Source organism: Pinus tabuliformis, chromosome J, assembly GCF_031772625.1.
Source record: "Pinus tabuliformis cultivar Carrire ecotype Pingquan chromosome J, CPIR1, whole genome shotgun sequence".
NCBI classification, from domain to species: Eukaryota; Viridiplantae; Streptophyta; class Pinopsida; order Pinales; family Pinaceae; genus Pinus; species Pinus tabuliformis.
The window spans coordinates 1444490409-1444503907 of NC_142295.1; the positions used below are offsets into that span (position 1 = coordinate 1444490409).

General features: G+C 38.6%; 1 pseudogene; it reads left to right on the top strand.

Moving 5' to 3' along the window:
- Nucleotides 1-13499, top strand: part of LOC149232801 (equilibrative nucleotide transporter 3-like) — a 184509-nt pseudogene that overhangs the window by 137634 nt on the left and 33376 nt on the right.

The window sequence follows — 13499 nt, forward strand, 5'->3', positions numbered from 1 at the left end:
ATATGTTTTCTGATCAAATATAGGCTCACTGCTTGATCATTAAAAGAAAGCAGTCATGACAATAAACAATGATTTTGGACACGATCAATTACAGAACTCTGCAACTGACAAATAGGTCAGCATATTCAGTTTTGTCTGCATCAGAGAAAAATGAATGAATGACATTAAGTTTGCTTTGAACATTTATAGAATGATTTCAGAGATTCATAAATCATTTCAGAGATTCTAAATGAAAATGGCATGCTCTAATCTTTCCCAATTAATTACAAGGAAAACAAGGGGCATACATAGTTTGCTGGCTTCCAGGAATTGGATGCCTTTTCCCCTGGAATAGTATGGTGACAATTGAAGATTACTATGATGCTATATTCCTGGTTAGTATCGCAATTTGCAAAGTCTCCTTTGTGATTACTTGTCTGAGACATTAATAGGCAACAAAGACATGCATTTTCTTATGGCAATTTATGATATTTTTTTGGGTTGTTCTGCAGCGATACCACTCTTCAAGCGTGTTGACTCTTGTATACCAGCCATGGGTATACTATCATACTATGAAGCTACTATTAATACAAGGCCCCGGATTCTATGGGGATTTATACTTTATAACATAAGCACACTCCTTGTTCTCGTTGTAAGTATTCAGAGATGAACTTGGTAGTTATGATGTTTTCAACAAACTCACTTTGTAGAGTTGCATTTTCCTGGTTTAACGATTTTGTATTTTGTGAATAGTTGGACCTTGCAACATCTGGAAAGGGAGGACTGGGACCTTTCTTTGGCGTATGTATAACAAATGCAGCTTTTAGTCAGTTGCCAATGCTCATGTCCAGGGAGGACTGATTGGAGATTTATCGTACATGCATCCTGACTTTATTCAGGCAAGCGATAACATCTGTTTTTTTCATTCTTCATGTTGAAGACCATACTCGTAAGATACGAATTTAACCATGGTTCTGTTTATAAATGTGTAGTCTTCCTCAGCGGGATTGGCAGCATCAGGAGCTGCTACATCTGCGTTGAGACTTATCACAAAAGCAGTCTTTGAAAGCTCAAAAGATGGCCTATGCAAAGGAGCTTGTATGTTTATTATGCCTTATGTCAATAGAAGTCTTATTGTCTTATTAATCTTTCCTTCTGTTGTGGCCACAACCATCACCCTATTAAAACCTGTCTTGATAGCAATTTTGAATGGGTCCCCTAAAAAAGTTGATCTTTCACCTCTCCGAATGATCTATTTTATCCCAGAGACTTTAACTCGTTGCGAAGTCAAATTTTCAATGCCCAATGGTTAAGCCCCCCTCTTCAAATATCTGCTGCATGGTTCATCTCTAACCCTTTCTAGCCCCTCATTCATACCCTCCATCAGGACCTTTTCAACCCTCAAAAACCTTCTATCGCACCTTATTTCCATTAGAACTCTTTATAATGGAAATGCTTCACAAACATACATAAATCACCCTTTTTCCGCCTATCGCAATCAATTCAACGCATACCATAAGGCACCGGACCCGATGGCATTATTAACCACATTATATATATTTCGGGTTCGGAGCCCCATCGCATATCGCAATCGACAAGATTCCCAGGTTATGCATATATATATATATATATATATATATATATATATAAGGCCCACATGGCTTCCGGACCCGATGTCATTATTAACCGCAGTATATATATATCGGGTTCAGAGCCCCATCGCATATCGCAATCGGCAAGGTCCGGGGCCTTTATATAAGACACACCGCTACCACTCGGACCCGACGATGATTATAGACCAGGATGCATATTATTTCAAGTCTGGCCTTATGGCCGGATGCGGGTTTTCCCATATATTCCTGTGTTTTTCGAAAAGTATTGAGGTCGGGATTTTTCAAAGGGAAGTTTAACATTATGGACCCGCCGACGATATTAACATATATATATATATATATATATATATATATACACATCAGGTCCAGAGCCCCATCGCATATCGCAATCGGCGGGTTCCGGGGCTTATATATAAGGCACACCACTATATACTGGACCCGCCGATAACTATCAATTCGGGTGCATAATTTTTCAAGTCCGGCCCTATGGTCGGCTGCGGGTTTTCCCGTGTATTCCCTTGTATTGCGATAATACGTTGTGGCCGGGGTTTTCAAAAGGGAAAGCTTATGTTGCAGATCCGAAGGGATTATTAAACGCGGCTCATAAGATTTGAAGTCCGGCTGTACGGCCCGGCCATGGGGTTTTCCGTGTTTTCCTGTGTCAAGTCCCTCCACCATTGATCTACCCTTCGTGGATCCAACAGTCCACGCAGATTTCGGGTGAACAAGTAGCTTGAGGAATACCCACCCGAAAAGCGGTATCCTCTTTCCTCCTAGCTGCTACATGTCGCTTGAAGAGTGGAATCGGAGGCCTTCCTCGCAATACCGATTACCACTTAGACCCCTTCCGAAATACCACTTGGGGTACGGGAAACCACTTCCTCCCTACGCTGTTGATCTTTTGCTTTTCGATGGGTTTACTCTTAAACACCAGTCTCTCTGCTATTCGCTGAAGCAATGTGTTGCCTAGAATATTTCAAGTTCGGATTTCAGATCCGGTTATGTGTTATGCAATGGTTTTCAGTGTAAATCGGATTTTTGCTTGCGGGACTTAATCAATGCATGGGTTAAAAACCAGGGGGCGATTCTTTCATGCTTGTTCCTTTTGATGTTATAAACGCTTAATGAAGGCAAGATCTGTGTTTTTAAGCATTTTTATCATATTTGCATAATCATCGCTGATATGAATTATTTCTGCAGAAAATTCGAGCAAACCCGGTAACAGATAAATGTAAATTATATCAAGATGACACCTTTGCACCACCGGTGTCGATATTGCAAAACACACTCTGCAAAAGGGAATACAGACCGCCATAGTGCATAATGGAGGCACTCTCTCAGTTTAGTAGAAGCACTCATGACAACGCTGATCCATCAAGATGTCATCACTTCCAGATACATCACAAAGCATGCCAGATGTGGGATGATGAGCGCAACATCTTCAGTTTCCTTCAGGAAATGATAGAGAATAATAGCCACTCCACACAGGTGCAAAGAAATGATACGCAATCTTTCTCTGTTCCAAAGGCATCCATTCATTCCCCCAGGAAGTAGAACGCTCCAACAAAGGTGACCTCGACGTGTCAGTGGTTCACCGACTGTTCTCATCTATATACGTTGATCTGTGTAATGAAAAACGGGGAAATGAAAGGTCATGGAAGACCGAGGGTCATTCCATGCTGCATAAGTATTACCTCCGGATAGGAGAGGGGGGATTTTTGTTTGGAGAGAATAGTGTTGATTTATTGTGAATAAAAAGGACTGTTTGGTTCAAGGAGCCCATGGTTTCAGATTTATTTCCCTTTTCTCTTACATGTTTAGAATCAGTGTGTTGTTGCTGGTATAAAGACAAATGTGATTTGCTTTGTGCATATTGATAACTAGCATTTCATGGTTATTCCTGGTTATTTGAATGTAATTCAATAGCATTGATAATTCATGAAAGGTCGTTGATTCCAGATTTTGTTAAACATCAGTTGCAAGTGTTATTTGTATGGAAATGAATGTATATCCCTGTATAAATAATTGGATTGCGATTAGGATTTAATACAACCTTGTTCTTATGTGGACCAATAATTGATTCATTTGGACATGGGATTTATATATGATGTTTAACTTCCTTTTGTTTTGCTCATGTAGGATAGATTAAGATAATTAGGACTAGATTAGAGTAGTTAGAAGTAGTGTAGTTAGAATTTGATGCATATAGGTTAGTTGTTTCTTTTGTTGATTTAATTGAAGTCTTCCTCCAGGAAGCAATCTCTCAACACCTATAACAGTTCACGGGGTCCTTTAAAACCCGTTGGAACTAGCCACTCCAAACGAATGCAGATCTAATTGGGGTCTGTGATCGGGTTAGTTCCCCTTGTTGGTATAGCGGAAATTCGCCATGTCAACACCTTCCTATTTCTTATCAGCCATATATATCTAAAAAAAAAATTAGTCTAACTGTTCTATGTTTTAGAGGTTTTCTGGGTATATTAGTCTAACTCTAAGGTTACAAGCTCTTTAGTTTCATTATTTATAGCATTTCCTAAATCCCAAGCAAACTCCATGTGCCTTTGCCCATCCCCTTTGTAAGCGAGCCTTAGGCACCTACAGTCCCCTCAAAGAAAGAATATTGCTGTTATCATCAACAAATAATGAAGGAAATCTAACCTAACCTGTATATAAAGTGTTTTCTTTTTTAATAATTAATATAAATAATTTTTCAATAACAGATGCTCAATTTTTTTGAGTAGTTATCTGAGAATTGTTGAAGTGTTGTTCTTAATTGTTGAAGTGTTGTTCTTAATAGTTTGACAGATGCTGGTTCATAGACAAGATTTATTTTTCAATCACTTTGTTCTATTTAAAAAAAAAAAAATAGAGCGTTTCTCTATTCAAAATTATGTTTCATTTTTCCAAAAATATTTTTGTTATTTATCACATGTTTCATGGTTAAAGCTTGGACTCACATTGCACTGTTTCGTAGTGTTATTCTTTGCCATTTGTACCGTCTATGTTCTCGTATGTGTTGTACTCTACGCACTTGTCTTCCCACGCCTACAAATTGTCAAATTTTACCGTCCTAAGGCAGCAGCAGAGGGATCAAAGACTGTTACCGCAGACTTGGCAGCAGGAGGCATCACGCTAGCCGTAATTGTAAAGACTGGCCTTCTCTTTTAAGTGCAATTTACATTACCTCTAATGAACACCAAATCATAACAGGCAGACATAAGAGTTAGAATACAAAAAAATAACTTCATCATGCTTTTTCACTTTCTTTGTTGACTGTGAAATAACAAAAAAAAATGCAATTACCAACCTGGATTTTTATGTGTTGAAGGAAAAGGACATAGGAGATCCACAACGTCTAAATAATAGGGAGTTGCTGAGGCAGAACTTGGACTATGTGTTCAATATGTTCATTATTTATGTGCTTACATTATCCATATTCCCAGGTTTCCTATCAGAAGATACAGGAAAACATCAGTTGGGTTCATGGTGGGTCACCTATCTTGGTTTGATCTGTTACATTACATGAATGCTGAATACATGAATGTTCTTAGAATGCACTGTGATTTTTTTTTATAATCAGAATTATCTGTCATATGCTATTATTCCTATACGTTTATATTTGTAATTACGTCGAAAGAAAAGTTGGCATTTCACTGATATGGGAAACTCAGAAGAATTTTGTTGTCTAAAAGGTTTCTTGACAGAGAGGATTGGGCCGTCCCACAAAAGTATGCAACACCATACCATGACCATAGTAATATTAGTAACAATCAAACACAGTTTTGGCAGCAAAATTATGTGTTTCTATTTCTTTGCTAAAAGTTTGCCAATGGCCATAAAAGATTTTAGGTTGCTTGGGATACTCTCTTATAGGATGAATTTAAAGGTTTTCTAGTTTTTGATTGTCTGAGATGCTGCCAAATCAAACACTAAGATTTGGCAGCAAAATTATCCAGTTTAAAATCACTATGGAGTTTGATATGGATACCTCTGTTGGATCTTCTGTTCGTTTTCTTTTTCATTTATCAAATTAAGCTCAGTATTTATAACCTGCAGCGGAGTTTCCTATATCTTTTTGGCCCTCCTCTGTATGTTGTGATCTGTAGCAGAAATATTATTGGCAAATAATATTAGCAGTGTTGGCGGCCCTTTGGCCAGGAGGGCCAACAAAAGGAAAACAAAAACGAAACTTTCAACACAGCTGCAGAAACTGAACATAAAAACAACTATAGACAGCAAACAGAAAAATGAAACTAGCAGCAAGTTAGATCAGCTAATTACACACTGCTGGACATAAAAGCATACAGCTGCCAATAAACACATAACACTGTAAACTGGTAGACAAAAATTGGGCAACAAACTAAACAACAAGCTGCAAATACAAAGTTGCTGCAGTTCAAACACACAATTAAACACTGGAATTTGAATTCCCTTTTCATTAACACAAATAGAATGTATAGAATAGGGAGGCTGCGCAGCCTTCAACACTTTTCTTGCAGCCCCAAAACCCTATGCAGCCCTCTAGAACCAAAGGACAGCCTCGACACCCAACGAATGCCCATACATAATCACTAACCCTAAAATGAGAGGGAATATTTTAATGTTTTTAATGAAAATATCGAATAACGACTTTTCTCTCCATTTGAATTACATTCCATTAATGTCATTTCACATTTGCATTTTGTATTTACATGTCTCTTGCATTTACATTTTCATGTCCTCTCATTTATGTTTACATGCTACGTCACAAGACATGTCCTTCAGGGTCATGTGTCTTGTATTTCACGTGTCGGACACGAAATATGATCTAAAACTGTTCAAAACGGTTTTTATCGTCTCTTCCAATCGCGGCATGCGTTTTCGATGTGGAAAAAATATGCCCTAATGTTTTCGCCTCTTAGGACACGTATCCCATGAACGTCACTCATAAAGCCCACTCATGGTTCATTTTTTTGTGTTTTTCGATCATTTTTCTTTGTTGAAGCTCGCTGGAGTTGCTGCCGTGTTGGAACTTGGTCATTGTTTGCTCATTGGAGTCGTTGTTGTGTTGTGTTAGAAGTTCCTTCAATGATTCCCAATTGTCAACTTCACATCGACCTAGGTCCTGGAGAATAACATTCATGTTTTGGAGCTTAAATTTCTTGTTTTGGAGCACGTGGGGGCTAGGCCAGCATTTTCTTGTATTCCATATGCCCATATCTATATAATTTGTATCAATGTATTCAAGTGCCTTTTCAGGTGCCGACTGCCATTCACGATTTTTAACTTTTGAAATAGCTTTCTTCATGATCTCTATAGCTCGATTCATTTTCTTGTTCTCTAAATTCCCATGTTTTGAAATTTGGTTTTCCTCCTTTTTCTAAAACTTGTTCAAGAATAGACTCTGCGGCTTGCATTTTCAATCATTCCTTTTGTGATATAGGCATCAATTAGTACATTGGGCACTCTGATATCATAACTCAGGCCATCGAATTCCCACTCCTCAACACATTTTTTGGCTCCCTGCATATCTCCAAGTTTGACCATTGAAGAAAGCATGCATTTATAGCCATTGTATTGTTTTTATTGCAAATTTCAATGGCTAAAAAGAGTTGACTTAAATATACAGGGCTCCAGTTCTCCAGTTCTTTGTTGTTCTCCCTTCTTCCATTGTCCATGTCCGTTGTACCTGCTCGGATGCTCTATCCTCTGTCACTTGTCGGTGCTATTGGAGTTTTCTGTTTTTGCTGGGTTGGAGTCTTCAGCTGCCAAACTCTGTCTCTCTTCTTGTACCTTCTGTTATTCCAGGGCATCTGAAAAATGCAATGTGCCAACCGATTTGCGCAGGCAATAATGGTGGGGGTCTTAATAAAGATTGCCCATATGTTTCACCCAAATTTCATTTCTATGTTGCACGGTTTCTTTGTGAGCCAAAAAACATAATAACAAAACAATACAAATAACACAAAATAAAATAGGCTTGGAATAAGAATTAAAATGTTGCTGTAGAAATTTCTGGGTTCTTTGGGTTCTCGGCAGTGGCTCCTCAACACAATTCGTTGCCAAATTTCTGAACCCGAATAACCATCCTCCACGAGCTTTGTATTTGGTGTCTGAATGTATGCCTGTGCTCTTCTATATATACTTCACAGCCTTTTCATATTTCTTAAAAGCCCTAAAATACTTGCCAACCTTAAATAATGCATTTCCTTCTTCTTTCTTCTTCCCAGCTGCTTCTATCTTCTCAGCCGTGTTCATGTCCCATGACTCTTTCTACTTGAAAAATGAAACCAACTCCACTTCATAAATCAGGGTGGACTTTGGTGGAACAACTACCAAGTTCATCTTAATCGTAGTTTGGTAACCATATTCAACTGCCACACTCACCAAGGCAACTTCTCCTTTCTTCATCGTCGGAACTGCTCTATCTAATCCATTGACAATTTGCTCTTCTCCAGTCATAAACTCCAATGGTTCTTCGAATTTCTCTTCAACAAAGAAAAGAACACAAAGATAATCTCCTTTGAGTTTGTTCAACGTTTGGCAGAGAAGTTGAGTTGATCCCTGTTAGGCAGTAGCCCATAAGAAACACAGAACTGGGGTAGGGTGGTGTTCAGGTCCATATCGTTGATCTCATAGCCCCCTGTCAGAGCGTGGTCTTCTAGAGGAACTGCACAGACACCTTGACACTGCATGGTGTCATGTCCATGCACGTGTGCAGCTCTCACACTCTTTTTTCTTCTATGGATAGTATTTCTCTCCCTGCTTGTCGCTGTAAGCTTGTCCAATAGTGGATGTGTTACCGCTCAAACTAGCAGGGGACCTAAGGGAAATCCCTAAAGGGAAAATGCTAGGCCAAGAGCAACAAATGGAGTCTTAGCCCATTGTCACCTCAGCTAAGGATCCCTTCTATTTACAGACTTTCACCGATGGGAGGAGACGCGGTATGTGTGGAGTCACTAATGAAGGATAAGTCAATGGATATGAGTGACCTGAATAACCCTTTTCCAAGAATTTGAAGGATAATGATTGCTTGCTTTGTAAGCAACGTACTAGGTAATCTCGGGAAAAGAAGAGAGGATTTGAGGGTTAGGTTTATGGGATAAGATGTGTGAAGGATTTTCCAATCCATAAAATCCTTGTTAGAATTGGTATCCCAGGTGGTTCTTGAAGAATGGTCTTTCAAAGGAGTGGGACCACACGGGGCCAAGTGGACCCAGTCTGGGGTATGAGGAAGGAATGTAGCAACCAATGATATTCTTACCCTAGACAAGGCGGAGAGAGGATCAAAGAAAATATAGCTACTTAGAGATGTTGGTTTGACCCTGGGAAGTGCTAGCCTTGGGGATGGCAGAGCAAGTTTGGCCCGGAGCTAGGGCTTGGCTTTTCTCCTAATTCCACCATCGGAATGTCTTCAAATTTGGAGGAGGGCTAGAGGAAATACCAGCGCGGGAGACCTGAGGAGATCAAATTCTTTTAGTGGCTAGCTTGTCAGGAAATTGATGCCCTAGGCACCCCAATGTGGCTAGACTTGGGAGGAGGTGAAAGAATAAGAGTTTTGGTGACTGCCCTTGGTAGATCAGTGCCTTAATCCTTGGGAGAATGGAGTCTATGTTGATTATTTGTAATATTTCTCGGTTCCCAGTCAAGGAGGCCATAAAATTACTTCACTAATCCTCTAGGTCAAGTGAAAGCAATCTTGCAGCTTTTATACTTCAAATGCACAAGAGGAATGGCTTATCAAGGTTACATTTTACCACTAGGAGATTTCGCTCACACTACATGGCCCATACATGGAGAGAACATTATAATAGAGACAATCCCACAATATTAAGTAATAATTTGCATGCAACAATTAGCCCTAAAACAACGAAAATCCCAATCCAACATATATGACAAAAGTAACAAGAATAACATCAAAATTTCGTACTTACATGTAGTAGAGTATATCCAACCATTCACAAATGACAATAGAGAAGCTCCAAGAGAAGATAGACCAATAACCATACATCAAAATTCATCCATAAATGCTCCAATTCATCCTCCAGAAAAAGTGTGAAATTCTCTAAAGAAGAGAGAGATCCAATCCAAAGTGATGATGAGAAATGATCTCACCTCACTTGTATTTATACACATCTTAGGAGTTCGAATTAGCCTCCTTGGCCTACATAAGCCCCAAAAATAAAATAATGTGCTAATAATACAACTTTTGGTGACAAGCCCACCAAACTAGCTCATAAATGAAAAAGTAAGCCTCTCAAGAGGTCAAATAATAATCTATGCATGTCGTAGGGCCCTCTAAGAGGCCTAATGAGGTCCATGGGTGCCATAATGAAGAATAGGACCCTCAAAAGCAGTGGACAAGGGGTTGGCCCCTTGTAATAACCTGTGGTGCTCCAAATGACATGTGGGGGCACACAAGTGTCCTCATGGGTCTCCAAACAAATCAAAGATGCCTATAGGTTGTCCACTATGTTGCCAGGAAACGTGGGTGCAGGGACGGGGACGGCATTTTTGGAAACAGGGTGCGTGGGTTCGTCGGGTAATATAATAATATTAAATTTTAATAATTATATTTTATAAATTATAAATTTATAATTAATAATATATATGAAATTTGAATTTGTATATTTTTTCAACTTTAAACAAGAAAACTTTAATGATAATCATTTAAACATGCACATCATTGAACATTCAACATTGACATTGAAATTTCAAAATTTATCACCAAAAAACTGTTCATTGTTTACATATTAACATGAATCATGATATTAATATATGTCCATTGTCATACTACATTCAAAATTTGCCTTAAAGCATCTTCAAACATGAACTAGGAAATTTTAAAATGCTAAAATAAAAATACTAAATAGCTAAAGCCTAAGGAACAATGGCTTCCTCAAGCCATGTCTTCAACATCCATGTCATCAACATCACTTAGATCTTCAGCTAGCATGTTCTCCAGGTAGGAATCACTCTCATCTTCAGGCTCTCGCTCATCCATAGCAATTGGAGGTAGCTCAATAAGGCCATCTGGTTGTATCTCCTCGTCCACACACGCAGCATCATCTATGTGTTGGTCCCATCTCTTGAAAGGACCCTCCTTGTACCCAGGGTCTTTTCGAGATATGAGACGAAGTGTGCTATGAATGTACACTAAGTTTTCTGCCTTCTTTGAGCCCAACCTATTTCTCTTTACTGAATGAATAAAGGCATACGTGCTCCAATTCCTCTCACAAGATGAAGAACTAGCTACCTGAAATATTAGGGGGAGCCCATTAAATTAGTTATAATTTTAAAAATAAAAACTAAAACTAAAATGAAAATTTAAAATTTAAAAATTAAAATTAATTTCCTATATTTAATTGAGAATTTTTCAAATTTTGAGTAAGATGAGGAACTCCAAATTAGCTACCTGTCCAAGTAATCGTATGGCAAATTGCTGCAACTCAGGAGCATCAACACCATGAAGCCACCACCAATCAATTGGATCCTTCTTCTTGCGTCTATCTGCCAAAGATGCATGTGAACCAAAGACACCTCGGCCACGTGAAAATTGGGCAAACTGAGATTGTATGTCAGAGGCTTCTTCTGTATTACCATAAATTTTCTTGAAGCGTTCAAGAATCTTTTGAACACCTCTCTATCTTGGGATGGAGGCCTCCTTCCTGTTGTGGGATCATACCATTTTGGATTAACTGCATAAGCTGCCATATGAAGAGGCATGTTCAGTTTATTCCAATGCCCATGTATAAACTCTTTCAGTTGTGGCCATAAAGTAGGATCCTTCCTATCTGTGATGGTTTGATCCACTCACACATGGAGTCCATGTTCTCATAAATCTCACCTAAACATGGACCATCTGTGTTTGCATAACGGATCATATCACAAATTGGTTCTGTAATTTCCACAACAAATTTGGCATCAACCCAAAAATTATCATTCAAAATCAACCTCTTCACCTCCAAAGCTGCCTCTGAAGTAGATAACCTCCATTGTTCCCACATGTCACTAACGACTATGGCAGATAAAGCCTCCTTCATCTCCACAAGCTGCCTAAGTAAAATGTAGTAAGTTGCGAATCTGGTATCTGCTGGTTTAAGAAGCTCAATTTTTGCATGCTTGCGGTAAATGGCTTGTGACTGATGATGGTTGCATATAAATATTTGAATTTTGCGGCCATTTTCAATTAATGCTTGAATCCATTCAATTTTGTCAATGTCCTTCAATGCATTATTCATAGCATGCACAGCACATGGTGTCCAAAAAATATGCCTGGGTACATCAAGGACAAAATTAAAATATTAATAAATCAAAATGTTTATGTAATCAAGGACTAAAGTTAAAAAATTTAAAAATGTAATTTATCATTTATGTAATTTAAATATAAGATAAATCAAACTTGAAAGTTGAAACTTGTCACTTGTACTCCTTCTGAACCATTGCTCCTGCTGCTTTGCACACTGGAGCTGCATCAGTAATAACTTGAACAACATTGGATGGCCCCACCTCTGCAATGGCATCACATAATTGGTCTTTTAAGAACATAGTGTTCTTTTCTTGACCAGAACAATCAATGGCCCTGAGAAAATAAGGCCCAGACATGGAAGAGACAATGATGTTTATTAATGGACGATTCCTACAATCAGTCCATCCATCCATGACAATGGAGCATCCATCTACACTCTAAGATGCCTTCAAGGGTGCCATTTCCTTCTCGAGATGGGCTTTCTCCTTGTCCACCAATACAGTTCGAAGCTTTTCATAACTAGGAGCTTTATACCCTTGAGGTCCATCATTGATAGCACGAACCATTTGCTTAAAATAGGGGGAACGAGCTGCATTAAAGGGAATGCCACATGCAAGAAAAAATCTTGCTATTGCAAGATCAACACCCTCACTACCTTTCACATCAAACATGTCATAAAGGCCACCAAGTATAGGCTTCTTGCGTGTTTGACTGGTAGTGCTTTTTGATGCTCTAGATGACACTGACACATGCTCATCACCAGCTTCAACTTCATCATCAAATGGTAATTCTTCTTCATTTGAATCATCATTTTCAGTCACATTGTGATATGGCCTAGAGATCTCTTTGCTTGCCTTACCATCAGCCTTTTGTTGCTCTCGTTGTGCACTAGGGAGTCTAGTGGGATCATTTGGGTCTCAAGTGCAAGCATCAACACCCTTCCTTGGTATCTGCATAAAATGAGCTTTAACTCTGGTATAGCTCCCTTTCCATTCAAGCTGACATAAAGTGCATTTTATTGTTGTTGTCCCCCCAGCACCTTTTGGAGGTTTTTGCCTATCCACATATTTCCAAAGTGGATATTGTGGACTTGTTGTAGACATTTTTTATTTTGCAAATTTTGGAAGACAATTTGAATCTGTTTAACAAAATTCAAAGTAAAAGTTATGTTAATAGATGTTAATAATAAATATTAATGAGAGACTAAGCTATATTTTATGACAACATAACGTTCTTTTGAATCTTTTCTGTGTAACCATGACACTGTGACAGCTATGTGAGAGAGCTCAAGGCTACTACTAAAACTGAAAATTCAAAATACATACCAGGATAAATGCTAGATTCAGCTATTTTGGTGAAACTTGGGACAGATTTTGTCACACACAGGCTTTAAAATAACTATGCAGCTTAGGTTCATTTGCAAGGATGCCTATCAATGAATCAGGTTGTGGTCGTACAGACCCTTCCTTCTACACAGCCAAGGAGTGTTAGCATTTCTGCCTCCTGCTCTAATTTCAAGACAGCTTCTCTCCTTATTGAAATTTCTCATTCTAGCTGGAGCTTGAGCTTGTAACTTTGCTTTGAATGTTTAGTCTCTCCCATATAAAAACACAATTTTTTCATAGGAGATTCTTCTCAACCTGATAGTGGTCTAGAATTTTCTTGATGTCTAATCATCC